Below are 24,191 nucleotides of genomic sequence, written 5' to 3' on the forward strand. Positions count from 1 at the left end.
TTTACGTCCTCTAATTACCCAACACAAAGCTGCTATTAGGACAATATCTAACTCTGGCCCCAGACAGCACTCAGTACCCTTACTCAAATCTCTGAATATGTTAGATATTAAATCACTGCACATCCTCTCTTGTGTACTCTATATATTTAAAATTCTGAATTGTAATGTCAATCATGACCTTCAACGCTTCCTAGAAGGTTGTAACAGAACTCATGTGCACCACACCAGAAACAAATACCTATTTGATATTCCAAGAGTAAGACTTAATCAAACTAGGAATGCTCTACAAATCAAGGGACCCAGAATGTGGAATGACCTTCCCAATTATGTCAAAGATTGTACCTCTCAACCAGTTTAAGATGAAAACTAAGTACTAACCTAATTAACTCCATGTAACCTACCTTACTTCTAAATATCAACCCATGTCTTACAATTTTTTAAACAATGCTGTTTGTTGACCAACTTGTATATGGCTATTTCTACCATGTTCCCTCCTTTTTTATTTTATTTATTCTTTCAACGCAATTTATACTTTAAGCTCAATTACTATTAAGTTTTAGTCTGTTTTTCCCCACCTCACCTTGCCCGTAACGCTATGTGTACTAGTGGCTTTAGGTATTGTATGTACTAGTTCTATCTATAAATCAATCAGAATGTTTGTAACTCTGTATCTATGTATGTACTTTTCCTAAATTTAATGTTATTATTATTATTATTATTATTTACACATCGCGCCTTGCCCGAAACGCTGTACGTATTAGTGACTAGGTACTGTATTTACTAGCTCTATCTATAAATCCAACATTATGTTTGTAACTCATCTTCTATGTATGTACTTTTACATATGAATAAACATATATTTTTATTATTTTTATTTTTATTTGAATTTCGTTTTTTATTTTACATGTAACTAACCAAAGAAAATGATAACACTGATTTGGTACCACAAGCGAGCTTCTGACGTTTTCAGTTTCACAACACTCGACTGACTGGAGTAAATCTATCCCTATCGGGGCTGTGTCTTGGGTCTTACAGCAGGACTACTCGTGCTGTTATAATTCTAAAAGGGGGAAATCCTTTATGCAAACTGTACGTTTCACAAATAAGGCAAAGAAGGAAAGAGGAAATCCTTTGTGCAAGCTGCACGTGTTACAAAGAAGAAAAGATAAAATAACTTGCACTTATCTGGAGGAGATACCCAGGCCAATCTACTCGTGACTGATACAGCCTAATCAACGAGGCTGTGAAGACCAAGCTTGGCATGCTGTGTAAAACAAGTTTGCGAACCCCCCAGTGTGCCCCAACTGGCCAAAACGTTTACCATCAAGCAAAGGTCTAGACAGAAGAGGGCAAAAGACCCCTGACACCCAAGATAAGGTTCCCACCCTGGTGATCCAGCCTCTAAAGAGCAACCTCCCAAACACACCAGAGAAGAGAACTGTTGGTGCAGGGGCAGTACTAGGGAGCACACACAGAAGGTAGCCATGAACACGTGAAACTCCAAGTATGCTACGAACTAGGTCCACACAACACAAACTGGACAGGAAACATGCTCATGAAGCTAACTAAAATATAGAACAGTACCAACCAAATAGCCCCACAGAACAAAGCCCAAGGATGTTTGGAATTTAGCTTAGAAGTAGTTGTACCCACATGGCTTGTAGATAATCTGGGGAACATAGTTGACAACCAATTGTGTTCACATCAGCGTCAGAACTGGCTTGGAGGGCTAGGAAGACCTGGAGCTCCAGTAACCCCCCCAAACGCTGGCAGTAAGTTGCAGGGGGGCTAATGCTAACAAGCTTGTGCTGATTTAAGAGAGATTCGATCATTTGTTGACATTGTTTGAGAGGGTTTAACAGTTTCGAGGCTTTGGTCTCTTTGAACCCAGCATAGGTCTGTATTCACGCATTGACTTGCCGAATCCTTTTCCGGTGGGGTGGCAGAGCGTCACCTGCTCTCTGCATCTCTGCGAAGAGAGCCAGGTTCTGGCTCTGGTCCCTGGTAGACCAAACAGAATTCTGCTGCTGATGTAACCTAGTAGTTGGGTCAGTGAGATAGCTTCGTGGAGCTACAAGGGACTCTGAGAAAAAGTAGCACAGGATAAAGTTACCCCTGAACTGGCACCTTTACATAACTTTGAAAGTTGTCATATATTCTTCAAAATGCTGCTAGCATATGATGTAGACGAAAGAATGATGTTTACATACAATAGCAATAATTTGTTATACTGTATAATACTTTTATTTCAGAAATCTTCATGAGCTATAAAGATGTCGGACCCAAAAGAATTAAAGAAAGGGGCAGTTGTGTCAGCCACCTATGACATGATTTTACAAGTAAGTGAAAGTATACAGTATCATTGGCTAAATTATATGAATTAATAAAAATAATAATTAGTATTATGATTTTTTTTTACATTGCTTATACTCTACTACATTGTACTGTATACATAAATGGTACAACAATATATTTTTTCCTAATGCTAATCCAGCATTGAGCCATTCCAAATATTTGGACAGGAAATTCCATTGAATTATCATTACAAAGAAACTGCTTAATGGGAAAAATTATAGGAAAAATTAGCTGCTAAATAAATTTATGTAAATGCACTAATGTATGATGCATCTCTGGAAGGTTGGACTACGAATCCTGTCTTTCATTCTGAATGCCTTTATTGTGCGCCACGTCAGTCGGAGGTGTTTGCTGTTATGACTGTTCGACTTCACCTACTGTATTCCACGGGACTTTTGCTGTCACGGGAGGCTTTCAGGCGAGCAGCACTAAGCTCTAAAGAATTTGGGGAAATTCACAAAGTTATCAATCTTATTTGGATTGGGTAAGTGATAAGTGTTTTGGGTAAGTAAGTTGATTGGGTAAGTTATTTGTTTTGGTTGCCGTACTATAGAATGGATATAAATTCACTTGAATGTGTCCAGCATAGGATGACAAAGTTAATTCCCCAAATTAGAAACGTGTCATATGAAGAAAGATTAACAAAGCTTAAATTGTATTGACTGGAAAGGCAAAGAGTTAAGGGTGACATGATAGAGGTTTACAAGTGGATGAATGGACATAACAAAGGGGATATTAATAGGGTATTAAATGTATCAACACAAGACAGAACACGAAACAATGGGCATAATTTGGATAAGTTTAGATTTAGGAAAAACTTTGGTAAATACTGGTTCGGTAACAGGGTTGTTGGTTTGTGGAACCAATTACCGCGTAATGTGATGGAGGTGGGGTCCTTTAATTGTTTTAAGCGTGGGGTGGACATGTATATGTGTGGAATTGGGGTGGCTATAAATAGGAGCTGCCTCGTATGGGCCAATAGGCCTTCTGCTGTTACCTTTGTTCTTATGTTCTTATAACTGTCATTATTTGTGTTTATTATTTTTATATATTTCTGGTGGCTCATCAGTAGCTTTGCTATAACACTGGCATTTGAGGGCTACACCTGACCTGGCATCCAACTATGGCCATATCATAGAAGTGAGGAACATGTGGGGATCAGGAATCAACCCACAGTGAGGAAGTAAAACAAATGAGAGAATGGTCACAAAAACACAAATCACTAGAGAAGTGTTTGGTAACATGTGAATAGCCAAACAAAACTCATAATGGCTGAAACCACCCTTTAATGTCCCTTTCCCTACTGCCACCAGGTGGCAATGCCAGCCACCCAGAGGTCTGGCAAGACCCACTGCACACTTTTGCCAGACATTCATCTGATTTGGCCTGGATGTTATTTCTCCAGTTCACTGCACCTGAAGACATGTTTCCTTAGTGGGTATAGTGCCTGTTTACTACTGTACTTGCATTTTAACAGTGTATTCCATGGTATGTTTGTTACCATTGGACATACAGTGGATCCATGAGCTGACAAACCCCTCCAGTAGAAATCTTGAATAGTCCAAACAGTTTGAGTTCAGTGCAAATTATTCAATGGATCAAACAAATGTTTGCTTCAGTGAGGATTATTTGACTAAGCTGCCACCAAAACCTACTATCACGACATGGCAGTGTCAACAGCTGAATTATTCTATAGTACATTTGTAAACTATTGTACAGTGCATGAAATCTTTTAACCCTTAAAGAGTAGTTATCATCATATGTTGATCTCCATGGTAATGCAGTCAGCATTATTCTGTACGTTGACATTAGTTATTATTGCCTGGTTTTTCTGGAGGGAACCTCTTGTGGCTCTCTGAGGCTATATATTGAAATGGTTACCATCTGCCGAGTCACATCAGCCTAGGGAGAAGTGACATTTATTTTTGCAACCTCACCAGGAAAGACAACCTGAAATTCAATGAGTCCAAACACTTTTATTGGATTCAAAAAGAGACCGAAGTCTCAAAACCAGTGAAAAGAACACCTCCAACTATGTAAAAATTATCAAATTATATTGTCAACTGATGACATTCGAACATTTTTTGAACAGTGCTCTGATGACACCTCTGTTTGAACTACAACTCTGTAAGTGATTCACCCACGTACATCAAATATAAATAATCTTCAACAGAATCTAAACCCCTTACCTAACCTATGCCTAACAATACACAGAACTTATATATATAATAATATTAATATATAAATGAGAACACACTGATTTAAATACAAAATGCATTAAAATTTATGAATGCACTGGGGGATGGGGGAGGGGGGCTCAGCCACAGCTTTAACAAGCCTAGCCCGAGTATGGGTTGCTGTATTGCTTCACTTAGTTTCTGGATGTTTTCTTTGTGATAGCGATGGTTATAATCCCCAGCTCTTATGCCTCTGTGAGGGAGGATCAGGTTCTGACTCTGGTCCCTGGTCAAACAGAACTCCTATGCCTAATGTGACTCAGTAAGGGGAAGTCATTTCAGGAAGTCACCAAGGACCTACTAGAAAGAGGCATTTCATTACATTCAACACTGGTTTTATTTACTTTGAATGATGGAGTTGCTCTGCCTCATTTTGATTTTGTTTTTCAAAGAGTGAAGAGGTCCAGTTACTAAAGGAGGAAAAGTGATGCAGCAGCAGTTAGTGATGCATCACTATCACTAAGTGGTGATGCATAGGCATAGAGCACCATCACACACCTTCCTCCCTATTGTCAGCCATTTCTGGGGGAGCCCCGTTGGCTCCCCAGAGCTATCCAGGCTGATACGAATGTATTAGAACTTTGGCATCAGTCAATGTGCCTGGAGTTCTAGGCCTACCGGGAACCACGAGTCAGAACCTGGCCCCCTCAGAGAGGCACGAGAAGCAATGACCCATAGAAACCCTCGTGTGGTTGGAAGGCATTCTATCTTTGCCATCGACTGGGTCAGGCACCCAGAAGGTAAGTGCCCCAAAACAAGCTCATATTCTGGTTAAAATATTGCTACTGAAAGCCGTACTAGTGGACAGAACTCCCCAAATGAAAACAAGCAAACGAGCATGACATCACCAAGTCGCTGCACCGCTGTCTGCGCAATCCCCCCCTTCCCCGGGAGGGGGAAGGGAGCTTGGTAGAAACCCCACGGGAGGTCTGTGTTCCAATGGATGTGACCCCTGGATTCCCTCTCGCTTCGTGTGAGTTTGAAGGTTTGCGCTGTCCCCTTGTCTCTGGGTGACACTCACTGGGTGTGCCTCTATCATGCTGCCTGACACATTCGACCCAGAGTCTAGCGAGTTTGTTGCTTGTCCATACTTCAGTTCACCCAGACCGATGATCACGATGTGCGGGTGTGGGCAGCTTCAGCATTGCATGCTCAATTTAGGTTGCTGCAGAGCACTAGGTTGGTTGCTACCCCGGATGCCCCAAGGCTGCCCTGCTTTGGTTTATAGGGAACCAGACTTGGGGATGTTAGTCGCCTCATCTTTGGTTCCATCTGCACCCCCCCTTGGCCTTCCCCTTCTGTATGCATCTTGGCCCTCCCCTCCCCCTTGCTTCCAGTTCCAAAGCATCTGAGGGCTTTGGAGTTGGGGCTGGGTTTAGTGGTGTTAAGACTTGGGCAGTTTCGGCGAGTCCCCTTCCGCTTGTGGTGACGGAGGCATTCGAGCCTGGTCCTCCGACCAGGAGCTTCTGGGTCGGACCAATGGGCCTCCCTTTGTTCCTGCTTTTACGCTGCGCCTGCTTTTTCTTTAGAAGTTGGGGGGTGGGGAGGGGAGGGGTGGGGGGGGGTTGGAGGAACGGCTCGGCCCCCGGGTCCTCGTGGGGAGGTTCCCGGGGCGGGGGGAGGAGTTTGACTTGGGGCCTTGGGCTCTGTTGGTCCTCGCTTGAATTTTTGTACCCTCAGAGTGAGGCTTGGTGTTACAGGGAGTGGGGGTTCCCTTTTTTTTCCCTCCTCACACGAGTTGGATTTGGTGTCTACCCCTCCCCGGTTTTGGTTCCGTGATCCCGAGAGTTCTTCGATCCCGTCTTTCCAGTGGTTTTCGGTCACCTGCATCCCGCCCATGTGAAGGCCATTGCAGCTTACCTCCAGTGCGACCCGGATTATACCTTCGTAATGGATCAAACTTCTTTCATGTATGGTGCTTCCTGTCCCTTCTGGGTTTGTTATGAGGTTCTGGAGTCATCCTGGCTTGCGGACTGCCACTTTTTTCTTGTTGGAGGTGTGCATTCATTCTCTCGGTCCTGCACGCTTGAGTGGCGCAAGGCTCATACGGTGGTTCAGGTTTTCCTGGGGCAAGTTTGAGTCCCTCAGTGCATGCTTGTTCGCTCCTGCCCTTCCTCGGGATGTTGGAGTGGTGCTACTTCATGTGCAGGTTCCTTCTCTTTCGGCTGCATTGGTCACTGAGAACTTGCACGCCTGTGGCCTGTTGGCTTCAACCTTGCGATTCTGTTCCCTTCTCGAACTGTTCTCAGACTGGTTTGAGGTGGATGTGGAGGCGCTTGGAGCCACTCCTGGGTCTGGTGCATTGGCCTCGGCGGTGCGTGCGTTGTCTGCACTGTTGGAGCTGTTTACGTCGATCATGCGGGATGCGATGTTGCTATTTTTGCTTCCCGTTTCACATGTCAGCAGGCGGTGCTTGCTGCTTCTGTGGAATCCGCTTGGGCCCCTGTCTCATAGGCTTCTTGACCTTTTGCCCATTGCTGTTTGCAGCGTCTGCTGTTGTGCAGTATCTGCAAGCAGCTTTGTCTAGTTGTCCTGTGTCAGAATTGTTGGTTCTCAGGGGGGGGGGGCCCATGGGGGGGTCTTCCCAGCAGGGTAATGCCAGGGCTCGGAGTTCTTTCTGTTGTAGTAGGCCAGTAGTACTAGTTTTGGGGCCGGCGTTACCTTTATAGAACCGGCTTCGTCTGGTCAGTGTGGTGAGCTCTCTATTTTGGGGGTTGGGTTCTTGTAAGGGGCATCAGCCCTTTCATGGTTCGCCCTTTTGATGGGGTGTGGTGGGGGGGGGGGGGAAGGCTCGCTCTGTTTGCTCACACCTGGTCCAACTCTTTGTGGGCCCTTCGGGTCATTTCGTGCACCCTGTGGTGGTGTTGGGTGGTCCCTCCTCCTTCGGGAGGGTCGGGGTTGGCGGGCCGGGCCTCCTCTTCTGTGATGTCAGGTCATCTCGGAGTGGGTTTGCTTGGGCGTGGTCGAAAGGACCACCTCTTTCTGGTGGTTTTCCCATGTGTTTCTAGTTCCGAAACGGGACTGCGAGGCCCTCAGGTCATTCTGGACTTGTCCTGTCTGAACTTTCCCTTTTCCTTCCCCTGGAAGGAAGTGGGTTTTCTTCCCCTCCTTTAACTACTCAGTCTCGGGTCCATTTTCTGTTGGTGCTGGGCTCTTGGATGGTGGTGTCCTGGACCTCAAGGACACTTCTTGGGATGTCCTGATTCATCCGTGGTTCAAGGACTGGCTTGGTTTTGATGTGAGCAATCAGGGTTACTGTTTTCGTTGCCTTCTGTTTGGCTTGAATCTGGCACCTCACGTTTTCATGGGCCTTTCTCGGGTCATGGTGGCCCCGTCTGCGTTTTTTTCGGCGCTTGGATTCTGGCCTACTTCGACGGTTGGCTGGTGTGGGCTCCCAGCCGGTCCGCATGTCTACTCGCCAGGGATTGGTTCTTTCCCAGCTCTCTGGGTTCGGGTTCGGGTTCGGGCTCCTGGTGTACTGGAGGTAGTCCCATCTGGTTCCCTCTCAGATTTGGACTTGGCTGAGTCTGGTGTGACGCTTGGACCGCTTCCTTGTCCCTCCCTTTGGGGCTCTACTTTGGCTGCGGTCCAGCCTTCGCCTATTCTGGGGGCTCCCTGGTCACAAGACGGTTGTTTGAGGGTTTGTGTGGGGGCCTGAATTTTACCATGGTGGTCTACCCGGCGGGTTGGATTTAGCTTCGTCAGCTGTTCTGGTTCCTTCAGAGACCTCCCTTCACCCTCTCGCAACCATTGGATTCGGCCTCTGGGGGCCTTTCGTCAGTTGCTGCATCGCCGACTTCCTCTGGGTTTTTTGGCGTTCAGTGCCTTGGCGCCTCCCCAAGGTCTCGCTCGGTGTGTTCACGGACGCGTCGTTTCTTGGCTGGGGCTTTGTGACCAGTGGTCATGGGCCATCCTGGCCATCCCGGCCACGTACGGTGGGCGTCCGTCCTTTCATCGGGCTCACAGCACAGTGTGGGAGTTTGCGGCTGTGTGGATGTCGCTTCGGTGAGTTTGGGTCACTCGTGGATCGACAATCCTGCTCCTTTCGGACTGCTCCCCAGTGGTTCATTACCTAAACTGGGGGGGGGGGGGTTGATGCGGTCATTGGCTCTTTGGGGCTGGTCACTTAGGGTGACCAGCAGTAACCTCCTTCTTTGGGTTACGTGTCTGCTGAGCTGTTTCTCCAGGTCTTGGCTCGATTGGAGACTTTCCAGGGAAGAGTTGTCCTTCTGGCCCCTAGGTGGCTGGCTCAGCCTTGGTTTCAGGCGCTGCTTGCTTGGTGTCTGAACCCATAGGTCTTCCCGTGGCTCTGCTTCTTTCAGCAGATGTGTACAGCTCGGTATGTGGCTGGTTCGCTCTTCTCGAGTCTTTGCGCTTGGGCTTTCTGACTCTGGTCAATCATCACTTGTTTGATGTGCGGGGTGGCTTCGTTGATGGTGTCCCACCTGTGTGCTTCATCTTGGCAGCAGTATGAAGGTTTCCTGGCAGTCCTTCCATTATTTCTTATCTCTGTGTAGGTGTACTTCTTTCTTGGATAGGGTTGTTTTGTCCTTCCTTTTGTGGTTGTTCCAAGACCGTCATCTTATGCCAAATACTGTCGCCTTGTATCATGCGGTACTAGTGGAGCGGCTGCAGCTTGCATTCGGTATTGATGTTACTTCTGCTCCGTTCCACAAGCTGTTCTTGTGTGTTGTTTTACCTCCGGCCTGCTCATGGGCCGCCTGAGCCATCCTGGTCATTGAACCGGGTGATCTCCTTCCTCTCTTCTCCTTGGTTTGTGGTGGCCCCTTTGGTTCAGGTTTGTTTGGCGAAGGCTCTTTTGTTGGCATTTGGGGGTCAGGTCGGGGAGCTTCATGCTCTCCTCCGGCGCAGGGGCTTCTGCTTTTTTGGTCCCGGTAGTTGTTTTCTTCATTTGCAGCTGTCTCCTTTTCTGGCACAGAATGAGACTGCTGTTTTCCGGAGAGGTCCTTCGGTTGTTAATGCTTGGTCAGGGCCACACTTGGGTTGACCAGTTTCCCTTCTTTCCTGTTTTGGGGTTCGGGTCTCCCAGGTCATCCGCTGGGAGCCGGGTCTGGCCCGCCTGCAGTCTATCCTCATGTTCATGGCTTCGTATGTTTGCTGTGTTGCTGATCGCCTCCCGGGTTTGTCCTTCTTATGTTATCTTTGGGTAAGTAGCTCTGGGGAGCCAATGGGCTTCCCCCCCCCCCCCACCCCACAGAAAACCAGCATTGAATGTAATGGAACACCATTTTCTAGGTGATACCCGGAGGCTTCCCGGTAACTCTCCCTCTGGTTGGCGTTCTTTTTGCGTGTTTTGACATCCAGCCTCAGAACTGCAGGGTGGATAGCTGGGGTGAGGGTCTGGGGCTCCCCATCCCTATCCCTGGGAGGAGGAGGGGGTTGCGCATACAGTGGCGCAGCGACGTGGGGACATCATGCTCATTTTCATTTGGCGAGTTCTATCCAATAGTTTGGCTTTTAGTAGCAATATTTTAACCAGAATAGGGGGTTTGTTTTGGGGCGTGTACCTTTCTGTATGCTTGACCCGGTCGATGGCACACATAGACGGCTTCCACCCATATGGGGGTTTCTATAGGCCATTGCTCCTTGTGCCTCTCAGAGGGGGCTAGGTTCTGGCTCATGGTCCCCATTAGTCCTAGAACTTCATGCACTTTGACATGTACTTCATGCACTCCATGCACACAGTCAATGTGCATGGAGTTCTAGGCCAAAGTCTAATATATCCATATCAGTCTGGATAGTTCCGGGGAGCCTCCGGGTCTCACCCAGAAAATGACGTTTCATTACATTCAACACTGATTTTTTAAGAGATTTTTCTGGATAAGCAGCATTCATATAGAATAATGAGGGGGCCAAACTGGTATTTGTAATAAGGTTTAAAAGACTGAACGTACGTGAATTGGGAACCCCCAGTACTGTATAACTTTGTTTTAACCTTGGTTAAAGCAACACAGTATTTTTAAGTGAAATTAGAAATATCAAATATTGAATATACTGATGTTTCAAATTCAATTTAGAAGTTCCTTAATTAAGCACTTTGATGCCAAGAGGATATCTACAATAATTTTGTTTTATTTTCTTAGAACATTAGTGTCAGGACCTGTGTGTGCCCTGAGTTGGTATATCTGGTTATATATAATGGAAAGGCCACCAGATACTGTAACCACGAACTACAATGCTGGGGTTGTCTTCATGGCTTTAAGTGTTATTGTTGAGGTAGCAGCTGAGGTGCCATTTGTCCTTGCAGAGTTACAGCTGTGGAGCAAAACTAAGGTAAGAGTTTGAACATGTATTTTATACTGTTGTTGCCTTAACTATAACAGGTGTTCAGAAAGTTTTGAGCCTTATTTTTTCTTAAAATGTAGTGGTAATGCTCCTGGCATGTTAGCATATGTCAGTATCTTAGAAGAGAAGACTCTGGCTTAAGTTTCTTAAGGAATGTTCTAAATTTAAGACAGTGTTGGTGCTTTGGAATTTGGAATGTGAAGTTCATTATAAACCATGCTGTGTATTACCATACAGAGCCTGCCTCTTGTATGTGGTGGTCAACTTAGAATCCACATCTTAACTGAGTACATAAAATATAACCCTGATAGCATGGTCACATACTATATAAGATATTTATTAGACAGTGACAGTGAATGAAAACATTGTTTTTGGCAAGACCCCCCACCCTATACTAGTATTTATGCACTGGTATAGCTAAGCCTTAGGAATTGTACCAGGACTCGACCCATGTTGACTTATTTGAGGCCAGGACCAGAATCTGGCTTTCTCTATGAGATGAGAAGTCTGAGAATCTATGATTTGCCTAAAGTGGTTTACCTTCTTCCTCATTTGTGTGGTGTATTTTAGGTCAGACAAGCCTCTGCTGGGACCCTTATGCAACTTAATTTTTCAGCATAGTGTATTAGGGTTCCCTGGAACTTCGGTTCTATGCAAGGCCACTGCTTCATTTATGCTTCATGTATATGCAGTACCAGAATTTCCTATCCTGGTGGCCATTCAGCTTTTCAGGTTACAATTCAGTGTGATTTTGAATGCCGTTGGTTGGTTGGTTGGTTGGTTTGTTCGGTTGCAACCTTCTCCTTCTTTTCTGGAGAAGAACGAGACGACTGCTCCCCCGAGGGGTCCTTGGGTCATTGATGCTTGGTTGGTCAAGCTGGGGGTGCATCATGTTTTGTGTCCGGTTGCGGGCCTCGGATTCAGTGGCCTGGGATGCCCTTTGCGTTGATCCTGTTAACCACATTCCCTGTTCCTGGGCTTGGGTCTCCCAAGTCGTCTGCAGAATTAAGTCAAGGCAGCCTACAATCTATCCTCGTGCTCATGACGTTAGGAAGTTTGCTGCTTTGGCTGCGATGTTTGACAATATGTCTTGGACTGATATTCGGGTGCAGGGATTTTGGAGGTCAAACAGGGTCCTAGCTGCCTGATATTTGGTTAATGTTCCTGCTCCTGGACACTCATGTGTTGCTTTGGATCGTAGGTTGCCGCCAGTTGTTTCGATTTCGTGTTGAGGAGTGTGTGGCGGCTGCCTACCAGGTAAGTCCCTCTTTTCCTTATCTTTGGTTAGGTAGCTCCAGGAAGCCAAAGGGGCTCCCCACAGAAAACCAGCATTAAATGTGATGAAACACAATTTTCTGGGTGAGCCCCAGAGGCTCCCTGGCACCCTCCCTCCAGTCGACATTTTTTTTTTTTTTTTTTTTTTGCATTGTTTTGATGCTTAGCTTCCGAACTGGAGTGCTAGGTAGCCGGCGTGCAGGGGGGGTCCAGGACTCCCCGTTCCTCCCTTGGGGCTTCCCCCTTCCTCTCGGGGCGACTGCAAGGTTCACACCTTGCAGTCGCCCCATTTGCTTGTTTGCTTGAGATTGGAAGAAGTTTCTACCCCTCTGTTTGGTTTTTGGTTTCAATTTTCTTATCATGTGGGGTCTGTTTTGTTATGCCTACCTTTCTGGGGTGCCTAACCCCAGTCGATGGTAGATAAGGAAAACCCCCAACCATGGGGATCTTCCAGGGTCATTGCTCCCTGTGCCTCTCTGAGGGGACCAGGTTCTGGCTTGTGGTCCCCAGTAGGCTGTGGTCCTACCTCAGCGACTGGCTGGTTTGGGCTCCCAGCCAGTCCTCTTGTTAGCTAGCCAGGGATTTGGTTCTTTCCCAGCTCGCCAGGTTTGGATTCTTGGTGAATTGGAGGAAGTCCCATTTGGTTCCCTCCCAGATTCGGACCTGGCTGGGTCTTGTATGGGACTCTTGGACCGCTTCCTTGTCTCTTCCTCCGTTGTCTCTCCTGTGGCTGCGGTCCCGTATGTGCCTGTTTCTGGGGGCTCCCGGGTCACTCGGCAGTTGTTCGAGGGACTGTGCGGGATCCTGAACTTCATGATGATGGTCTACCCGACGGGTCAGGTTTGGCTTCGTCGGCTCTTCTGGTTCCTTTGGGGACATCCCTTCCGCCTTTCTCGCAATCACTGGATTCGGACTCTTGGGACCTTGCGTCGGCTGCTGCATCGCCGGCTTCCTCTTTGGGTTTTTCGTGGATCAGTGCCTTGGCGCCTGCCTGAGCCCTTCGCTTGTTGTGTTCACGGACACGTCATCTCTCAGCTGGGGCATTGTGACCAGTGCTCGCCAGGCCAGCCAGGGACGGTGGGGTCCGTCCTTCGGTCAGGCTCACAGTACGGTGCGGGAGTTCGCGGAGGTGTGGTTTGCGCTGCAGAGGGTTCGGGTCGCCCACGGATTGACGATCCGGCTTCATTCGGACTGCTCCCCAGTGGTTCATTGCCTGAACTGGGGGAGTTCGATGCGGTCCTTGGCTCTTTGGTGCTCGTCGCTTAGGGTGACTAATCTGCTGAGTTCTCAGGGTTTAGCTCTCCTGGCTGTTCACGTGCGGGAGTGTCTGTCCTGGCCGACGGGCTGTCTTGTTTCGTTCCCCCTTCCACGGAATGGATGGTCGACGCCGACTCCTTCCTTTGGCTTTGCCGGAGGTTCAGGGGCCCCAAGGTGGAGCTCTTCACATCGGTGTGGTCGAGGTGCCTTCCCATATATGTGTTGCCCTTCCCCGACTGCGAGGCCGTCGGGGTTATCTTGAGGTTATCTTGAGATGATTTCGGGGCTTTTTAGTGTCCCCGCGGCCCGGTCCTCGACCAGGCATCCACCCCCAGGAAGCAGCCCGTGACAGCTGACTAACGCCCAGGTACCTATTTTACTGCTAGGTAACAGGGGCATAGGGTGAAAGAAACTCTGCCCATTGTTTCTCGCCGGCGCCTGGGATCGAACCCAGGACCACAAGCCCAGCATGCTGTCCGCTCGGCCGACCGCTCCCAGTCCTGACCAGGTTGATGTCTTTTGGCAGGACTGGTCGAGGTGGGGGTTCCTGTACCTCTTTCCCCCCGGTTCAGCTGTTGCTCCAGGTCCTGACTCGCTTGGATACTTACTAGGGGAAAGTTGTCCTCTTGGCCCCGTGGTGGCCGGCCCAGCGGTGGTTTCAGGCGCTGCTTGCTCGGTGTCCAAACCCGGAGGTTTTACCGCGGCTCCGCCTGTTTTAGCAGATCGGACCGGTGCGTCACGTGGCTGGTTCGATCTTCTCCTCGAGTCTTCACGTATGGTATTTTTGACTCGGGTTTATCATCTCTATGGTGATCAGGTGGCTTCCTTGTTAGTGTCTCACCTGCAGACTTCTTTTAGGCGTCAGTATGAAGTTTCCTGGCGGTCCTTTTGTTTCTTTCTGCGTCTTTGTCATTATGTTTTGCTGTCTGTTAGGGTTGTGTTGTCCTTTCTCTCTCTTGGTTGTTCCAGGACCATCATTTTATGTCTAACATTGTCGCCTCATATCGTGCTGCGCTGGCGGAGCCGCTTGAGCTTGCTTTCAGTATTGACGTTATGTCTGCGCCATTTCGCAAGCTTTCTCGTGCATTGTTTCACCTCCGGCCTGCTCATGCTCTGCCTGAGCTGTCCTGGTCATTGGATAAGGTGCTCTCATTTCTTTCTTTTTCTTGGTTTGTTGTGGCCCCTTTGGTTCAGGATTGCTTCTTGAAGGCTCTTTTTCTGTTGGCATTGGCCTCTGGGGGTCGGGTCGGTGAGCTTCATGCTCTCCTCCGGTACAGGGGTGTCTGCTCTTTCGGTCGTGGCGATCGGTTTGTCCATCTGCAGCCGTCTCCTTCTTTTCTGGCAAAGAATGAGACTTTCCCTCCTGCTTTCCAGAGGGATCCTTGGGTTTTTGATGCTTGGTCGGTCAGTCCGGGGGTGTATCATGTTTTGTGTCCGGTTGCGGCCCTTCGCCGTTATTTGTGCGCCACGGCTTCTTTGTCCGGGGATGCCTTTTGGGTTGATCCGGTTTCCCTTCTTCCCTGTTCGCGGGTGTGGGTCTCCCTGGTCGTCTGCAGGGTCTATCCCCTGGCTCATGATGTTCGCAAGTTCGGTGCTCTTGCTGCCGTGTTTGGCAATATGTCCTGGGGCTGACATTCGGGCTCGAGGATTTTGTCGGTCGAACAGGGTCCTGGCTGCTCGGTATCTCGTAAACGTTCCTGGGCCTAGTCGGGCCTGTGTCGTTTTAGGTCGGCGGTTACAGCCAGTTGTCTCAACTTCGAGTTGAGTGAGCAGCGACTGCCTCCCGGGTAAGTCCCCATATTTTTCCTCTGTTGATAGTTAGCTCTGGGGTTAGCTGATGGGGCTCCTCCCATCAGGAGAGGAGCCAACATTGGCTGTAATATTGGCTGTAATCAAACCAACATTGAATGTAATGAAACGCCATTTTCTGGGTGAGCCCCGAAGGTTCCCTGGCACCCTCCCTCCCTCTTGTTGGCATTTTTTTTTTTTGTGTTTTTTTATGTTTGACCTCAGAACTGATGGCTGTAGTGGCCAGACACGGAATGCTTCCAAATACATGGTCCCTGGTAGGCAAGAACTCCAATCGACTGATGCCACGGTCTAATACATACATATCAGCCCGGTATGCTCTGGGGAGCCTCCGGGGCTCACCCAGAAAGTGACGTTGCATTACATTCAACGTTTTTTTTTTTAATTCATAAACCTTGTTTTAGCTGTAAGATTTGTAAGTCATTTTCCTTTAATATTTTTCTTATTACAGGTTGTGATAGAGGGCCTAATGCAGGTACTGCGATCTATTCTTCTGGCAGCTTTTGTGTATTTGTGGCCCATGCAAGCTGTCTTTGTGTACGGTGTCAGTCATATTTTGGGCTCGTTATTTTATTGTGCGTCATATTACGGGCTGTTTTTTAAGATATTCTGCAGTAAAGAAAATGCCAAACAGCTACCAGTTCGAGAAATAAGGCAACTTTTTCCCAAATGGAAGCAAGGAAAACTGTTGGTAAGCTAATACATTTGCTTTTATATATTAACTATTGCATGCAATAAAGTTTATTGTTTATATCTTAATTGGCTTATAGATCATTGGTTGGTTTATCTGGGGTTGCTACCCTTGATAATTCCCTTCAGCTAACACCAGGCTTCTGGTGAGACAAGAATCATTTTCACTTGCCCCTCTATCATGGTTGATGAGCTTATGGAAATCATTGATTAACCCAATTCTGAGGTGAATCACCTGAGCCAAGCAAACACGGAAAACCACTCAATCCTCATTTTTAAAAGTTGTTTGTAAACTACGAATTGCCAAACAACTTTGTAAACATAATCCTCCATAATCTACCTTCCCTAACCTGTGCTATGAAATCCTTTCACACTCACACTCAGTATAGTGTGGAGGAAGAGCTTGGACACGGGGGAGATACCAGATGCATTTTAAAGTAGCAGACATAGCCCCTCTACACAAGGGAGGGAGCAAAGCATTGGCAAAGAATTATAGACCAGTTGCACTAACGTCACACATAATAAAAGTATTTGAGAGAGTGATTAGGAGTCAGGTCACCAAATTCATGGAGACCAATGACATTCACAACCCAGGCCAACATGAATTTTGAGCGAGAAGATCGTGCCTCTCACAGCTACTTGATCACTACGACAAAGTCACTGAGGCATTAGAAGAAAAACAGAATGCTGATGTGATATACGCGGACTTCTTGAAGGCTTTCGATAAATGTGACCATGGAGTGATAGCACACAAAATGAAGTCAATGGGAATAACCAGTAAAGTAGGATGCTGGATACTCAGTTTTCTGTCAAACAGGACTCAGCGAGTAACAGTCAACCATATAAAATGAGTCCAAGCGCAGTTAAAAGCTCTGTACCTCAGGGTACAGTATTTGCACCGCTGCTTTTCCTTATTCTCGTATCAGATATAGACAAAATACAAGTCACAGCTTCATATCGTCCTTTACAGATGACACAAAAATCAGTATGAAAATTACCTCAGCTGAAGACATTGAAAAACTTCAAGCATGAAAATTCCTTCCCGGCGGGGTCATGCTAGGGCTCGAGGTTCCGTTCATCGAGGTTGACTACAGGTGTCGGGTTCGGTGCCAGTGCTGCCTGCGGTCCTGACCGCCTGGTCGGCGCGATGTTCAGTCTGCGCGCATTTTGGGTTCTCATAAGGAGCAGTGGCCATTTCACGGTTCGCCCCATTGACGGGGTGGTGGGGGGAAGGCTTGCTCTGTTCGCTCACGCCTGGTCTTACGATTTATGGGCTTTTCGGGTCGTTTCTCTCGGCCTGTGATGGCGTTGGGTGGCTCCTCCTACTTTGGGGGGTTCGGGGCTGATGAGGCAGGCTTCCTCTCCTGCGCTCTGTCTGATCATCTTGAAGTGGGTGCTCTTGGGCATAGTCGAAATGTTGATGTCTCTCAGGTGGGTTTCCTGCCTGTTTCCAGTTCCGAAGAGGGACTGTGCAGACCTTCGGTTCATTCTGGACTTGTCCCGTCTAAACCCTTGCCCCTGGTTTCGGATGACCACTCTGTCCCAGGTTCGGCTTCTGATGGGGCCGGGCGCTTGGTGTCCCTGGACCTCAAGGACGCATATTGACACGTCCCTATTTATCTGGGGTTCCGGAACTGGCTCAGTTTTGTTGTAGTGCATCAGTGTTAACGCTTTTGTTGTCTCCCATTCAGGTTGAATCTGGCACCTCGCGTGTTCACATGCCTTACCCGGGTCGTGGTGGCCCGTCTGCATCTGTTAGGTGTTCGGGTGTTGGCTTACCTCGACGACTGGCTGGTTTTGGCTCCCAGCCGGTTTGCGTGTCTGCTCGCCAGGGATTTAGTGCTTTCCCAGCTCGTTGGGTTCAGGTTCCTGGTGAACTGGAGGAAGTCCCTTCTGGTTCCCTCCCAGGTTCGGTCCTGGCTGGGTCTTGGGTGGGACTCTCGGACCACTTCCTTGTCTCTTCCTCCGGCGTCTCTCCTTCGGCTGCGGTCCAGCAAGGGCTTGTTTTTGGGAGGCTCCCGGGTCACCCAGCGGTTGCTCGAGGGTCTGTGCGGGAGCCTGAACTTTGCGATGTTGGTCTTCCTGCAGGGTTGGGTTTGGCTTCGTCGGCTGTTTTGGTTCCTTCGAGGACGTCCCTTCTGCCCCCTCTTGCGATCACTGGGTTCGACTCCTGGGAGCCTTTTATTGGCTGCTGCATCGCCGACTTCTTGTTCGGGGTCTGTGCCTTGGCACTGCGCCTACCCGAGCCCTTGCTCGATGTGTTCACGGACGCGTCATCTCTCAGCTGGGGCTTTGTGACCAGTGCTCACCAGGCCGGCCAGGGGCGGTGGGGATCTGTCTTTCCGTGGGGCCCACAGCACGGTGCGGGAGTTCGCTGCGGTGTGGTTTGTGCTTTGGTGGGTTCGGGTAACCCGCAAATCAACAATACTGCTCCATTCAGACTGCTCTCCTGTGGTGCATTGCCTGAACCGAAGGGGTTCGATGCAGTCCTTGGCTGTTTGGGGCTGGTCGCTGCAAGTGACTCGTCTGCTGTGTTCTCGGAGTTTGGCTCTTCTGGCGGTTCGTGTCCAGGGAATGTCCAATGTCCTGGTGGACGGCCTGTCCCGGTTCGTTCCCCTGTCCACGGAATGGACAGTTGTCGCCGACTCATTCAGTTGGCTCTGCCGGACGTTCGGGCGCCCGGAGGTGGACCTCTTCGTGTCTGCAGGGTCGAGGCGTCTTCCAGTGTATGTGGCGCCCTTCCCCGGTTGCGAGGCTGTTAGGGGTCGATGCCTTTTGGCAGGACTGGTCGAGGTAGGGGTTCCTGTACTACTTTTCCCCAGTTCAGCTGGTGCTCCAGGTCCTGGCTCGCTTGGAGACTTACCAGGGGCAAGTAATCCTCTTGGCCCTGTGGTGGCCAGCCCAGCCGTGGTTTCAGGCGGTGCTTGCCCGGTGCTTGAACCCGGAGATTTTTCCGCGGCTTCGTCTTTTTCAGGAGATCGGCCCAGTCTGGTACGAGACTGGTTCGCTCTTCTCCTCGAGTCTTCGCGTTTGGTGTTTTTTACTTAGGTTTATCACCATCTCTATGGTGCTCAGGTGGGCTCTCTGATGGTTTCCCACCTGCAGGCTTCTTCTCGAAGGCAGTATGAAGTTTCCTTGCGGTCCTTCAGTTTCTTTTTGATTCTTCGTCGTAACTCTTTGCTTTCAGCTCGGGTGGTGGTGTTCTTTCTCTCTCTTGGTTGTTCCAGGACTGTTACCTTATGCCTAATATATCGTATCGCCTTGTATCGTGTGGCGCTGGCGGAGCCGCTGCAGCTTGCTTTCGGTATCGATGTTACTTCTGCACTGTTTCACAAGCTGTCTTGTGTGTCATTTCACCTCCGGCCTGCTCATGCGCTGCCTGAGCTGTCCTGGTCTATAGACAGAGTGCTCTCCTATCTCTCTTCTTCTCGGTTTGTTGTGGCCCCTTCGAATCAGGATTTTTTGCTAAGGTTCTTTTTCTGTTGGCATTGGCTTCTGGGGGTTAAGTGGCGGAGCTTCATGCTCATCTCCGGCGCAGAGGTTTTTGCTCTTTTGGTTGTGGTCATAGGTATGTTCGTCTGCAGCTGTCTCCCTCTTTTCTGGCAAAGAATGAGACTGTTGCTTTCTGGAGGGGTCCTTGGGTTGTTGATGCTTGGTTGGTCAGGCCTGGGCTTCATCATGTGTTGGGTCCGGTTGCAGCCCTCTGCTGTTATCTGCGCACCACGGCTTCTGTGTCCAGGGATGCGCTTTGGGTTGATCCGGTTTCCCTTCTTCCCTGTTCGCGGGTTCGGGTCTCTCAGGTCGTCCCCAGGGTTATTAAGTCTAGCCATCCTGCGGTCTATCCCCGTGCCTATGACGTTCGTAAGTTTGCAACTCTTGCTGCCGTCTTTGGCAATATGTTTTGAGCTGACATTCGGGCATGGGGTTTTTGGCGGTCGAACAGGGTCCTGGCTGCACGCTACCTCGTGAACGTTCCAGGGCGCAGTCGGGCTTGTGCCGCATTGGGACGGCGGTTGCAGCCCGTTGTCTCGACTTCGAGTTGAGGAGTGGAGCACCGACCGCCTCCCGGGTAGGTCCCCTTCTTTCTTGTTTTGTCTTTGGTGAGTTAGCTCCGGGGAGCCGTAGGGTAAAACCAGTGTTGAATGTAATGAAACGCCATTTTCTGGGGGTGAGTCCTGGAGGCTTCCCGGCAACCCTCCCTCCCTCCCTCCGGTCGGCAATTTTTTGCATTTCTGATATCCTGCCTCAGAACTGGGGTGAGGATCGCCGGCGCGAGGGTCTGGGGCTCCCCCATCCTCCATCTGGGGAGGGGGAGCTGTGCAGATATGCGGCACGACTCGTGTGACGTCGTGCTTGTTTGCTCGTTTTTCTTTTGGGGAGTTCTGTCCACTCGTTTGATGATTTTCATTGTTAACCAGAATAGGGGATTGTTTTGTGGCGCTTACCTTTCTGGGTGCCTGTCCCAGTCGATGACAGATATATACAGCCTGTAATGTTCCAAATCACATGTGCATTTCCATGATGGGCCATTGCTCCTCATGCCTCTATGAGGGGTCTGGCTCGTGGTCCCCAGTAGGCCTACAACTCAACCCACATTGACTGATGCAAAATAGTTAGGGTATCCATATCGGCCATAGATAGCTCCGGAGAGCCTCTGGGACTCACCCAGAAAATTGAGTTTCATTACATTCAACGCTGGATTTTTGGTTTTGGGTTGATCTCTGATCCTTAAGCTTACCTCACCTCATAGAGAAAGCCAGATAGTGGTTCTTGTTTCCAGTAGATTCGAGTGGGTTTTGTGAGCCTGGTACAATTTCCTCAGTCTTGACAGCCCCAGTAACACTGGGAAACACTAAGTGATTCAACAGAAAAGGTGGTTTCATTACATTCAATGCTGTTTTCTTTTATTTAATTTTAGCCCCAAAATGGACCCTGTACAGTACTGGTTGCCAAACTTGGAGCCGTGGCTCCCTTGGGGTGGGGGTGGGTTCTTTTTGCAATAAGTAGGGGTCCATAAGTTGAGGCAATATACAGGTTATGATACTCAAAGAAAGAAAAATATCACAATAACAACAATTACACACAGAAATCACAATAGTGTGATGTATCAAATGAACAAATCCACAAGGGCCGTGACGAGGATTCAAACCTGCGTCCGAGATCATTCCTGTCTGAGATCATAATAACAACAATAAAATTTATGTTGCTAAAAATTCTTTTAATACTGAGTGTAGGGGGCCATTAATAAGAATGCACTCTGAAAAAGGTGTAATGAATGTAAAGAGTTTGGGAACCACTGCTATTCAGTAATACTGTACATTTATATATTTTTTCTTTCTAGCCTGAAGTGAATAATGAGTTGGGATCCTTATCATGGAGCTTCTTTAAACAAGGCTGGTTAATGGAAGCTCTGACAGAAGGAGAATTATATCTCATGAATTTCTTTCCACTGATATCCTTAGCCCAGCAGGGAGTGTATCAGGTGAGAAGATTTGCATTACAGCTTTAATAAATAGTCAGAAACATTTGTTTTGTATAAGTAACTCGGAGAATACCTGGCTGCACCCAGGTGTGTCTCCTTTCCCCACTTACCCTCCCTTCTTCCGAATCTCCCCACTTTCTTCCCCTCAACCCCCTCCCTCTCCAACTTTTGCCCACTATCACCCCTCTTCTCTCCCCTGTCTCTTTCCTTCTTCACCTTCTCCCCCCTATTCCTCTCCACTATTCTCCCTCCCCCCCTCTCCAACCTTTTCCCTCACCATTTCCCCTCTTCCCCATCTTCTTCCCTATCCACCCTCTCTCTCATCTCTCTTCAAACACCCCATCTTCTCCTTTCCTCTCGTAAAACATCCCCTATGTATTTCCCTTCTTTTTCCTTCTCTCCTTATCTCTGTCTATCTTCCTGTCTCTTTTTTTTTGCCCTGGTTGACCCATTCTCTCTCTGTAGACTTTTCTCTGTCTGTTTCTGTCCCTGTCTCTGACTGACTGACTGCCTTTCTCTTATAAAAATAATAATATAGTTCCTATTAGTATGGAGGTTGTCAGCTGGTGGGAGCAGCCTAACAGTGTGAATTATTTAAAAAATAATAGTGTTCCATTGGTTTTGGGAAAGGGGTAGGGCTTTTTCAATTGTGGAGACTTTGTTTTAACACTTTCGCGCCCTGGGCATGCGCGCTGCCAACTTAGAGGTCACGCCCCCGGCATGCGGGCGATTGTGCAGGCGAGCGTGTGGCAACACCGAAATATGTATACTCTTTTAATTTTTTTCACCTTAATTCTCATGCTACGTCGTTTGTTTAGGTATCATTGTATTCGCAATAGAATTCCCTACAGGTGTAGATGCATATAATGTCCAAAAGCCCGGCGTGACTCCCCCACAGCAAAGCCTAAAGTCTGCAAAAGTTTCCCGTGAACGCACAAAATCCATAAAATGTGTATGCTCGTTTCAGTTTTCTCACCTTAATTCTCATGCTACGTCATTTATTTTGGTATCATTGTGTTCACAATTAAATTTCCTGCAGATGTATATGCATATAATGTCCAAAAGCCTGGCATGACTCCCAGCAGCAAAGCCTAAAGTTACCCATGAACAAGCACCAATTTCACACCAGCTTAATTTATATACTCGTTCAGTTTGATAACATCAATTTTCGTGTTATGTCTTTCATTTTGGTATCAAATTGTTCGCAATATAATGGTGCGTATTTTAAAACTATTCCCATACTAATAGAGCAATAACTGGAATTTTAACAAATATTTTAATTTAGGACGCTCATCATCACAAAATTATTTATATCTTTCCAGTGTTCTGACATAAATTTTCGTGTTACATCTTTCATTTTGGTATCAAATTGTTCGCAATCTAAAGGCGCGCATTTTAAAACTAGTCGCATAATAATAGCACAATAAATAGAATTTTAACAAATATTTTAAAAATTTTACCAAAAACGTATTTATAATCTTTCAAGTGTTCTGACATCAAGTTTCATTTTGATATCAAATTGTGCGCACTCTAAAGGCGCTCATTTTGAAACTATCCTAAAGTCAATCGGATAATAAATGAATTTTATAGAAATATTTTTTTATCGGACGCCAGCACAGTCCGATGCTCGGACTCAAAAAAAATCGGACGCCAGGGACGTTTGAAGAGTGTGATAGTGTTAACTTGCAAGTTTTTGCTCTTTACGGCCAGAGTATGATTAATAAAATATTTGTAGTAGTTCTTGCTATATCAGTGCACAATGTGTTAAGATATTATAATAAAAAATAGATCTCTCCTCAACCCCCCCCCCCTCAGAAAAATAAAAAACATATAATAGTTTCCCATTGGCTTTGAGAAAGCCTGTGAAGCTATGGAAGGATTATCTATTTTATGTTGCTATGGGCAAAGTATATGAATATAAAATTTCAGTTAATTTTCCTGAGATCAGTGCATAATTTTCATATTGTTATAAGAAAAAAAAGTTTGTTTTGAACTGTTATTTTTTTTAATACAGTATTTAGTCAGGCAGTGCAAAAAGCAGTTAAGGGGATCAGTATGTGAACATGGCATGTTGTTCCCTATTGAATTCTGGTGACCCTGATCAGCCTATGTCCGTCCCATACCTCAGACCATTTGCCCTGCAAAGATGGATGAGGTTAGCCTAAGCAGCTGGCCTCCAACCTTGTACTGACAGACAAACAGACATTCTCTCTCTCATCAATATAAATTAGCTCTCTGTTCTATACTTGTACTTCCTTTGTCATTGTAAATGAGGTTCACCAGATATATTAATTGTAGTTCCTTGTGTCATTCTTTCATATCCTCAATCTGAATTGAATCAAAATAAACATATATTTTTACTTTGCTGTTGTGTTCACTGAGGTGACTCATTAGTTGTGGCCTAAACCTCTATTCTCTGTCATGCTCAGTAGGTTCATTCTCCTTACAACATCTGTGATAAAATCCTGTCTTGGTTCCTAAGAACCAAGGTGAAGTTCATCAACACCTCCAATTCAGCATCCCTAAACACAAAGTGGACTATCTCCGGGGCAGCCAACTGGATGCTCTGGAGACTACCTAGACTACTGAAGACAGGCAAAATGAACCTGTAAAGCCCACTGCCTGACATGCATGAACTTCATCAGGAGGGTCAAATATGAGCCGCACGAGCAGCGCAGACCTTACAAGACTCTGGGTCAGAGGTGTCTTTGACCCAACAAGTGGCATGGAGGAGGCATAATAATTGGTTGTCACCCATTGTAAGGATGAACAACTCTCAA

The 24,191-nt window shown here is 47.4% G+C and overlaps 1 pseudogene; it reads left to right on the forward strand.

Moving 5' to 3' along the window:
- The first annotated feature begins 953 nt into the window (after positions 1-953).
- Positions 954-24,191, forward strand: part of LOC138356121 (man(5)GlcNAc(2)-PP-dolichol translocation protein RFT1-like) — a 30,638-nt pseudogene continuing 7,400 nt past the window's right edge.

Source organism: Procambarus clarkii, chromosome 70 (genome assembly GCF_040958095.1).
Source record: "Procambarus clarkii isolate CNS0578487 chromosome 70, FALCON_Pclarkii_2.0, whole genome shotgun sequence".
In the NCBI taxonomy this organism is placed as follows: Eukaryota; Metazoa; Arthropoda; class Malacostraca; order Decapoda; family Cambaridae; genus Procambarus; species Procambarus clarkii.